Raw genomic sequence first — 10,303 nt, forward strand, 5'->3', positions numbered from 1 at the left:
ATGAAGTTTACATGAAGATGACATGAAGTTTACATGCAGATGACATGAAGTTTAGATGAAGATGACATGAAGATGACATGAAGTTTACATGAAGTTTACATGAAGATGACATGAAGTTTACATGCAGATGACATGAAGTTTACATGTTTAGATTAAGTTTAGATGAAGTTGACATGAAGATGACATGAAGTTGACATGAAGATGACATGAAGATGACATGAAATTTACATGGAAGTTTACATGAAGTTTAGATGAAGTTGACATGAAGATGACATGCAGATGACATGCAGATTACATGAAGTTTACATGAAGTTTAGATGAAGATGACATGATGTTTACATGAAGATGACATGAAGTTTACATGATGTTTAGATTAAGTTTAGATGAAGTTTAGATGAAGATGACATGAAGTTGACATGAAGTTTACATGAAGATGACATGAAGTTTAGATGAAGTTTAGATGAAGATGACGTGAAGTTGACATGAAGATCACGTGAAGTTGACATGAAGATTACATAAAGATGATGTGAAGTTTACATTATGTTTACATGAAGATGACATGAAGTTTACATGGAGATGACATGAAGATGACATGAAGTTTAGATGAAGTTTACATGAAGTTTACATGAAGTTTAGATGAAGTTGACATGAAGTTGACATGAAGTTTCGATGGAGATGACATGAAGTTTAGATTAAGTTGACATGAAGATGACATGAAGTTTAGATGAAGATGACATGAAGTTGACAGGGAGATGACATGAAGTTTACATGAAGTTGACAGGGAGATGACATGAAGTTTACAGGAAGTTTACAGGAAGTTTAGATAAAGATGACATGAAGTTGACATGAAGATGACATGAAGTTTACATGTTTACATGAAGTATACATGAAGTTTAGATGAAGATGACATGAAGTTTAGATGAAGATGACATGAAGTTGACCTGAAGATTACATAAAGATGACAAGAAGTTTAGATGAAGTGTAGATTAAGTTGACATAAAGATGACATGAAGTTGACATGAAGTTTAGATGAAGTTTAGATGAAGATGACATGAAGTTTAGATGAAGTTTAGATGAAGATGACATGAAGTTTAGATTAAGTTGACATGAAGATGACATGAAGTTGACATGAAGAGGACATGAAGTTTAGATGAAGATGACATGAAGTTGACATGAAGATGACATGAAGATGACATGAAGTTTACATGAAGATGACATTAAGTTTAGATGAAGATGACATGAAGTTGACATAAATTTTAGATGAAGATGACATGAACTTTAGATGAGGATGACATGAAGTTTAGATGAAGTTTAGATGAAGATGACATGAAGTTTACATGAAGTTTAGATGAAGATGACATGAAGTTTAGATGAAGATGACATGAAGATGACATGAAGTTTAGATGAAGATGACATGAAGTTGACATGAAGTTTAGATGAAGATGACATGAAGTTGACATGAAGTTTAGATGAAGATGACATGAAGTTGACATGAAGTTTAGATGAAGATGACATGAAGTTGACAGGGAGATGACATGAAGATGACATGAAGTTTACATGAAGTTTAGATGAAGATGACATGAAGTTTACATGATGTTTACATGAAGTATACATGAAGTTTAGATGAAGATGACATGAAGTTGACAGGGAGATGACATAAAGATGACATGAAGTTTACATGATGTTTACATGAAGTATACATGAAGTTTAGATGAAGATGACATGAAGTTTACATGAAGTATACATGAAGTTTAGATGAAAATGACATGAAGTTTACATGGAGATGACATGAAGATTACATAAAGATGACATGAAGTTTAGATGAAGATGACATGAAGTTTAGATGAAGTTTAGATTAAGTTGACATGAAGATGACATGAGGTTGACATGAAGATGACATGAAGTTTACATGAAGTTTAGATGAAGATGACATGAAGTTTAGATAAGGGTGACATAAAGTTTACATGAAGATGACATGAAGTTTACATGAAGATGACATGAAGTTTACATGAAGATGACATGAAGTTTAGATGAAGATGACATGAAGTTGACATGAAGTTTAGATGAAGATGACATGAAGTTGACATGAAGTTTAGATGAAGATGACATGAAGTTGACAGGGAGATAACATGAAGTTTACATGATGTTTACATGAAGTATACATGATGTTTAGATGAAGATGACATGAAGTTTACATGGAGATGACATGAAGTTGACCTGAAGATTACATAAAGATGACATGAAGTTTAGATGAAGTTTAGATTAAGTTGACATGAAGATGACATGAGGTTGACATGAAGTTTACATGAAGATGACATGAAGTTTAGATAAGGGTGACATAAAGTTTACATGAAGATGACATGAAGTTTACATGAAGATGACATGAAGTTGACATGAAGTTTAGATGAAGATGACATGAAGTTTAGATGAGGATGACATGAAGTTGACATGAAGTTTAGATGAAGATGACATGAAGTTGACATGAAGTTTAGATGAAGATGACATGAAGATGACATGAAGTTTAGATGAAGATGACATGAAGTTGACATGAAGTTTAGATGAAGATGACATGAAGATGACATGAAGTTTAGATGAAGATGACATGAAGATTACATAAAGATGACATGAAGTTTAGATGAAGATGACATGAAGTTTAGATGAAGTTTAGATTAAGTTGACATGAAGATGACATGAGGTTGACATGAAGATGGCATGAAGTTTACATGAAGTTTAGATGAAGATGACATGAAGTTTAGATAAGGGTGACATAAAGTTTACATGAAGATGACATGAAGTTTACATGAAGATGACATGAAGTTTACATGAAGATGACATGAAGTTTAGATGAAGATGACATGAAGTTGACATGAAGTTTAGATGAAGATGACATGAAGTTGACATGAAGTTTAGATGAAGATGACATGAAGTTGACAGGGAGATAACATGAAGTTTACATGATGTTTACATGAAGTATACATGATGTTTAGATGAAGATGACATGAAGTTTACATGGAGATGACATGAAGTTGACCTGAAGATTACATAAAGATGACATGAAGTTTAGATGAAGTTTAGATTAACTTGACATGAAGATGACATGAGGTTGACATGAAGTTTACATGAAGTTTAGATGAAGATGACATGAAGTTTAGATAAGGGTGACATAAAGTTTACATGAAGATGACATGAAGTTTACATGAAGATGACATGAAGTTGACAGGAAGTTTAGATGAAGATGACATGAAGTTTAGATGAGGATGACATGAAGTTGACATGAAGTTTAGATGAAGATGACATGAAGATGACATGAAGTTTACATGAAGATGACATGAAGTTGACATGAAGTTTAGATGAAGATGACATGAAGTTTACATGAAGATGACATGAAGTTGACATGAAGTTTAGATGAAGATGACATGAAGTTTAGATGAGGATGACATGAAGTTGACATGAAGTTTAGATGAAGATGACATGAAGATGACATGAAGTTTACATGAAGATGACATGAAGTTGACATGAAGTTTAGATGAAGATGACATGAAGTTGACATGAAGTTTAGATGAAGATGACATGAAGATGACATGAAGTTTACATGAAGATGACATGAAGTTGACATGAAGTTTAGATGAAGATGACATGAAGTTTAGATGAGGATGACATGAAGATGACATGAAGTTTACATGAAGATGACATGAAGTTGACATGAAGTTTAGATGAAGACATGAAGTTTAGATGAGGATGACAGGAAGTGTAGATGAATATGACATGAAGATGACATAAAGATGACATGAAGATGACATGAGGATTCATCATGATGATCTCGTGAGAATTCTTCGACGGCCCTCCTCCAACAGCAAGGTCCAAACTGCTCATGTCCCACGTGAGCTTCTAGTGGAGGACACACACAGCACGTCCACGCAGGAAGTCCCAAGATGGTCATCAATCAAAAAACGCGAGCGACAGATTTCCGCTTGCCAAAGCTCCTCTCTCTCACCAAACAGGGATGTGATGTGATGCCAGCAGAGAGGATCCATCCAGTGGACGCTCTTTGTATCAACACACCGTGACTCATATGTGCGTGGTGCGCATACGTGTGCGTGTGTGTGTGTGGACGTGGAAATGCATCAATAACACTATTTACAGTAACTCCTGCACGTCACGTCACGGGTAACAATGTCCCTGGAAGTGTGATTTTTGCGTGACGCGTTGTTGTCTTTTCAACACACTTAAGTGCGTGCGTGGGCACGCAATGAATGCGAGTGAAACTCCCACCTGAACGGCAGACACGAGTGCAAAAAACACAACAACAAGAACGCGCAAATGCGTCCTCGTCATGTGTCCTCATCACTAGCATGCTGCTACCCACGGACAAGCTAACTTCAGCTATTATTAAGCTAGTTCCCCACGCAAACAACGTACGCCCCCCGCCCCCTCTCGCCTCCACCAACGTCCCCGCGTCGCGTCGTCACGAACTAAGGGAGCCGAAGTACTCACCGCGTGGATTTGGGAGCAGGAGTGAGGACCGTGGGATCCGTCCACGCACGCGCCGACGCGAGAGATGTTTTCATGGCAGCTCGCGCACTGCCTTTTTGACAAGCTGCCCGAGCTGGCCGTCGCCAGGCAACGGCTGGGTAATTGGCGGCGGCGCGGGGCCAATCAGAGCGGCGGAATGCGCTCGCTTCGGCAAGGCCCACCCACCCTTGCCGCGCGAACCAATCAGGAGCCAGGTCGCCTCCGCGGGCGGAAATAAAGCCTGGCGGTGTTTTTGTGCGACGTTTTTTTTTCCCCTTCCAATTTCTCCACGACATTTTAAAAAGATTATCCGACACCTTAATCCAGTGTTTTTCAACCTTTTTTTTGAGAGAAAGCACATTTTTTTCATTTAAAAAAAATACAGAGGCACACCACCAGCAGAAAAGGTTAAAAAATGAAACTCCACCAGGCTTACTTGCCAACCTTGAGACCTCCGAATTCGGGAGATTGGGGGGTCCTTTGGCGGGGTTAAGGGGGAGGAGTATATTTATAGCTAGAATTCACTGAAATCAAAGTATTTCTTATAATTATATACAAACCCCGTTTCCATATGAGTTGGGAAATTGTGTTAGATGTAAATATAAACGGAATACAATGATTTGCAAATCCTTTTCAAGCCATATTCAATTGAATGCACTACAAAGACAACATATTTGATGTTCAAACTCATAAACTTTATTTTTTTTTGCAAATAATAATTAACTTGGAATTTCATGGCTGCAACACGTGCCAAAGTAGTTGGGAAAGGGCATGTTCACCACTGTGTTACATGGCCTTTCCTTTTAACAACACTCAGTAAAGGTTTGGGAACTGAGGAGACACATTTTTGAAGCTTCTCAGGTGGAATTCTTTCCCATTCTTGCTTGATGTACAGCTTAAGTTGTTCAACAGTCCGGGGGTCTCCCTTGTGCTATTTTAGGCTTCATAATGCACCACACATTTTCAATGTCTGGACTACAGGCAGGCCAGTCTAGTACCCGCACTCTTTTACTATGAAGCCACGTTGATGTAACACGTGGCTTGGCATTGTCTTGCTGAAATAAGCAGGGGCGTCCATGGTAACGTTGCTTGGATGGCAACATATGTTGCTCCAAAAGCTGTATGTACCTTTCAGCATTAATGGTGCCTTCACAGATGTGTAAGTTACCCATGTCTTGGGCACTAATACACCCCCATACCATCACAGATGCTGGCTTTTACACTTTGCGCCTAGAACAATCCGGATGGTTCTTTTCCTCTTTGGTCCGGAGGACATGACGTCCACAGTTTCCAAAAACAACTTGAAATGTGGACTCGTCAGACCACAGAACACTTTTCCACTTTGTATCAGTCCATCTTAGATGAGCTCAGGCCCAGCGAAGCCGACTTCGTTTCTGGGTGTTGTTGATAAACGGTTTTGGCCTTGCATAGGAGAGTTTTAACTTGCACTTAAAGATGTAGCGACCAACTGTAGTTACTGACAGTGGGTTTCTGAAGTGTTCCTGAGCCCATGTGGTGATATCCTTTACACACTGGTGTCGCCTGTTGATGCAATACAGCCTGAGGGATGGAAGGTCACGGGCTTAGCTGCTCACGTGCAGATGGTGAAATCCCTAAATTCCTTGCAATAGCTGGTTGAGAAAGGTTTTTCTTAAACTGTTCAAAAATTTGCTCACGCATTTGTTGACAAAGTGGTGACCCTCGCCCCATCCTTGTTTGTGAATGACTGAGCATTTCATGGAATCTACTTTTATACCCAATCATGGCACCCACCTCTTCCCAATTTGCCTGTTCACCTGTGGGATGTTCCAAATAAGTGTTTGATGAGCATTCCTCAACTTTATCAGTATTTATTGCCACCTTTCCCAACTTCTTTGTCACGTGTTGCTGGCATCAAATTCAAAAGAAAAGTAGTGAGAATATCTCCATGTTAAGAAACTCGGTTTCGGCTTGTCTTGTTAGTAAACAGAGACACGCCCCCTCCACACACACACACGTACACACACACACAGCGCATGTTGAATGTTCCTGTGACACAGGAACATTCAGAAGGACGACACCGCAGCAATAAAACACACTCAGATCTTTTCACTTTCTAGCCGATACTACATAAAAAATAACGTAAAATAACACAGTAACGCATCATGTAGTAACTGTAACTGAGTTACTGAATATAAAAAAATAACGCGTTAGATTACTATCTACCGCCGAAAGTAACGGCATTACAGTAAGTCCCAACACTGCCTGTGTGTAGTGCTTTAGTTCCTGTCTTGCGCTGTTAATTTGGTGACCCTTCCTGTTTTGTTGGTGTTCTCCTGTGGCAGCGTCACGCCTTCTTTTGAGTTCTATTGCCCGCACCTGCTTTGTTTTTGCGATCAAAACTATTTAAGTTGTGCGTACGCTATCCTTTGTGGGGGACACTGTTGATTGTCATGTCATGTACGGATGTACTATGTGGACGCCGTCTCCGCTGCTCCACACGCTGTAAGTTTTTGCTGTCGTCCAGCATTCTGTTTTTGTTGACTTTGTAGCCAGTTCAGTTTTACTTTTGTTTTTGCATAGCCATCCCTACGCTTCAGTGCCTTTTCCTAGCGGGACTTGCCTTTTGTTCATTTTTGGTTTAAGCCAGGGGTGTCAAACTGGTTTTCTTTGAGGGCCACATTGCAGTTATGGTTGCCCTCAGAGGGCCGGTTTTAACAATGAGTAATATTTGAATATACATGTACTTAACAATATATTTTTTTACATAAGCTGCAAAAAAACTATTACAATTTTACTTTAAATACTGGCAGCTCAGTCACCAGAATTTTACAGCAAAAGCAATGTTTTTTATTGTATTTTATTTTTTTACAGCATATAAAAAAATTAAAAAAAATAGAATTGAATGGAGAAACAACGCCACTGTTTTTAGTGGTAAAATTCAACAGAGCTGCCATTTTAAAAAATTTTTTTTTTACCATAAAATCTTTTTTTAATCTTTTTTTGTTTGTTTTTTAATGTTTTAGTGTCTTACTGTATATGTAAAAAAAACAGTACCAAAAGTTGATTTTATGGTAAAAAAAAAACCCAACATAAAATCTATTGTCAATTTTACAGTCTACAATTTGATTAATAATTTGTTTTGAAATTATAAGTCAGGCAGATATTTAAGTACAGTATTTATCTTTATTTTAACAAAAAATATTTTTGGAATACATGAAAATATAATATTTTGATTGTTATAATATTAAATTTGAAAAGATATGCAATTGCATGCAGTACATGATTTTTAATGTCAAAAGGGAAAGAACAATTATATTTAGTAAGAAAAGATTAAGCATTTTATTAACGCATATTATTTCCAGGCTTTTGCGGGCCACATAAAATAATGTGGCGGGCCAGTTTGACACCTGTGGTATAAGCGTTACATACCTTTGACATACCAAAAAAAGGTTGAAAAACACTGCACTAGACAACAGCACATTATTACAATTATTGATTTGCTAAAAAATATTTTTTGGACCAATCAGGTGAATTTGCATAATTTCCCACGGCACACCAGACAAAATCTCACGGCACACTAGTGTGCCGCGGCACAGTGGTTGAAAAACACTGCCTTAATCGATACAATTGCTCTCCTCTCTAAACACTGAAACAATTATGTACGCCAAGAACACGAAATTTAACATACGTTTAAATCTATTGTTCTGTTTTGATAATAAACAATATTCACCAAAAAAATGATACATTGAGGAAAAATACAGTGCATATTACCGAAGGATGCAATTCATCTAATTCCATGCTATGTTTTTTTTTGGTCAAATATTACAAATCCTGTCTTTAATCATCAAGAAGCCATAACTTTTTGGAAAACAAGTGCAAACTGTCTTTAAAAGAAGCATTGCTGTCCTCTAGTGGAAATAAACAAAATGTTTATTAAATGTGACAAAATAGCATGCACTTATTTTCCCTATTTGAGAGATACTGTTACTGTACTTTTATTTTTACATCACCGCCACAAATCTTCTTCTTTGGTTTTTCAAAAAAAATATATTTTTATTCGGATTATATTTGTTATTTTTACATTTTTCTGCAAATGTGTGAGCGTGGGAGAAAACTTGGAACATTATCACGTGATTTGAATGCAGTCGCTTACATATTTCTCGCCTATAATGATTTTTTGAACAAGTATTTTCCCATTTTTAACCAGTTTTATGTTGGTGGTGACTAAAAACGTCGTCTTTATTTGTTATATATGCAAACCCCAAAAGCAGTGAAGTTAGTATGTTGTGTAAACGGTAAATAAAAAGAAAATACAATGATTTGCAAATCCTTTTCAACTTATATTCAATTGAATAGACTGCAAAGACAAGATATTTAACGCTCCAACTGGTAAACTTAGTTATTTTTTGCAAATATTAGCTCATTTGGAACTTGATGCCGGCAACATGTTTCAAAAAAGCTGGCACAAGTAGCAAAAAAGACTGAGAAAGTTGAGGAATGCTCATCAAACACTTGTTTACAATTTTTCACCAAAAAATGATACATTGAGAAAAATAAAGAGCATATTACCGAAGGATGCAATTCATCTAATTCCATGCAATGTTTTTTTTTGGTCAAATATTACAAATCCTGTCTTTAATCATCAAAAAGCCATAACTTTTTTGGAAAAAAAGTGCAAACTGTCTTTAAAAGAAGCACTGCTGTCCTCTAGTGGAAATAAACAAAATGTTTATTAAATGTGACAAAATAGCATGCATTTATTTTCCCTATTTGAGAGATACTGTTAGCTCCAGCACCCCCCGCGACCCCCAAAAAGGACAAGTGGTAGAAAATGGATGGATGGATGGATGTTACTGTACTTTTATTTTTACATCACCACCACAAATCTTCTTCTTTGTGTTTTTTTAATCAATCAATCAATCAATCAATCAATGTTTATTTATATAGCCCTAAATCACAAGTGTCTTAAAGTGCTGCACAAGCCACAACGACATCCTCGGTTCAGAGCCCACATCAGGGCAAGGAAAAACTCAATCCAGTGGGATGACAATGAGAAACCTTGGAGAGGACCGCAGATGTGAAGCCTAAAAATACCACAACGGAGACCTTGGACTGTTGAACAACTTAAGCTGTACATCAAGCAAGAATGGGAAAGAATTCCACTTCAAAAATGCGTCTCCTCAGTTCCCAAACCTTTACTGAATGTTGTTAAAAGGAAAGGCCATGTAACACAGTGGTAAAAATGCCCCTCTGACAACTTTTTTGCAATGTGTTGCTGCCATTAAATTCAGAAAATAATGCAAAAAAGTGATCCAGTATTTAAATATTGTATCATGAAATGACATTACACTCCTATATTACTATTACAAATGTACTGCATACAATGAGAAAACATTTTTTAAAAATGGTATTTCTAATATTTATTATATATTTAATACACACTAATATGTTGGTGCTAAAAACAAGACATATTTGAATGTGTCCCCTATACTGTAAAGCAGGTGTGTCCAAAGTGTAGCCCGGGCCCATTAGCAGCCTGCAGCTATTTTTTTAACGGCCTGCTACACATTCTAAAAATACTGTTACAAAAAAAAAAACATTAAAAAGTGCAATAAAAAAAAGCAAACTGGTGAAATGTAATGATAAAATGTTGCAATGTTGACAATGCAGTTTTTTTTTCTCTAAAACTGTCATTGCTCAGAAAATAATAATGAATCAAAATCAATGTTGTTATTAATTATTGACCTATTTAAGGCTCCAATTACTTCACATTGAAATGTTTTTTTAAGGAAAATATTGCATATTTTGT

The 10,303-nt window shown here is 36.7% G+C and overlaps 1 protein-coding gene across 3 annotated transcripts in view; it reads right to left on the reverse strand.

Annotated features, from left to right (window-relative positions):
* LOC133644568 (cyclin-dependent kinase-like 5) overlaps window positions 1–10,303 on the reverse strand; it is a 125,314-nt gene that overhangs the window by 79,855 nt on the left and 35,156 nt on the right. Inside the window, exon 1 of one of the 3 annotated variants that reach the window (XM_062039149.1) lies at window positions 4,495–4,618. The exons of 1 other annotated variant lie outside the window; for it this stretch is intronic. The gene's annotated coding sequence lies outside the window, so the exon portion shown is untranslated. Of the gene's footprint in view, window positions 1–4,272; window positions 4,366–4,494; window positions 4,619–10,303 lie in introns of those variants that run through there. One more of the 3 variants, XM_062039151.1, reaches the window with a different exon arrangement.

This window comes from Entelurus aequoreus, linkage group LG27, assembly GCF_033978785.1.
Source record: "Entelurus aequoreus isolate RoL-2023_Sb linkage group LG27, RoL_Eaeq_v1.1, whole genome shotgun sequence".
Lineage (NCBI taxonomy): Eukaryota > Metazoa > Chordata > Actinopteri > Syngnathiformes > Syngnathidae > Entelurus > Entelurus aequoreus.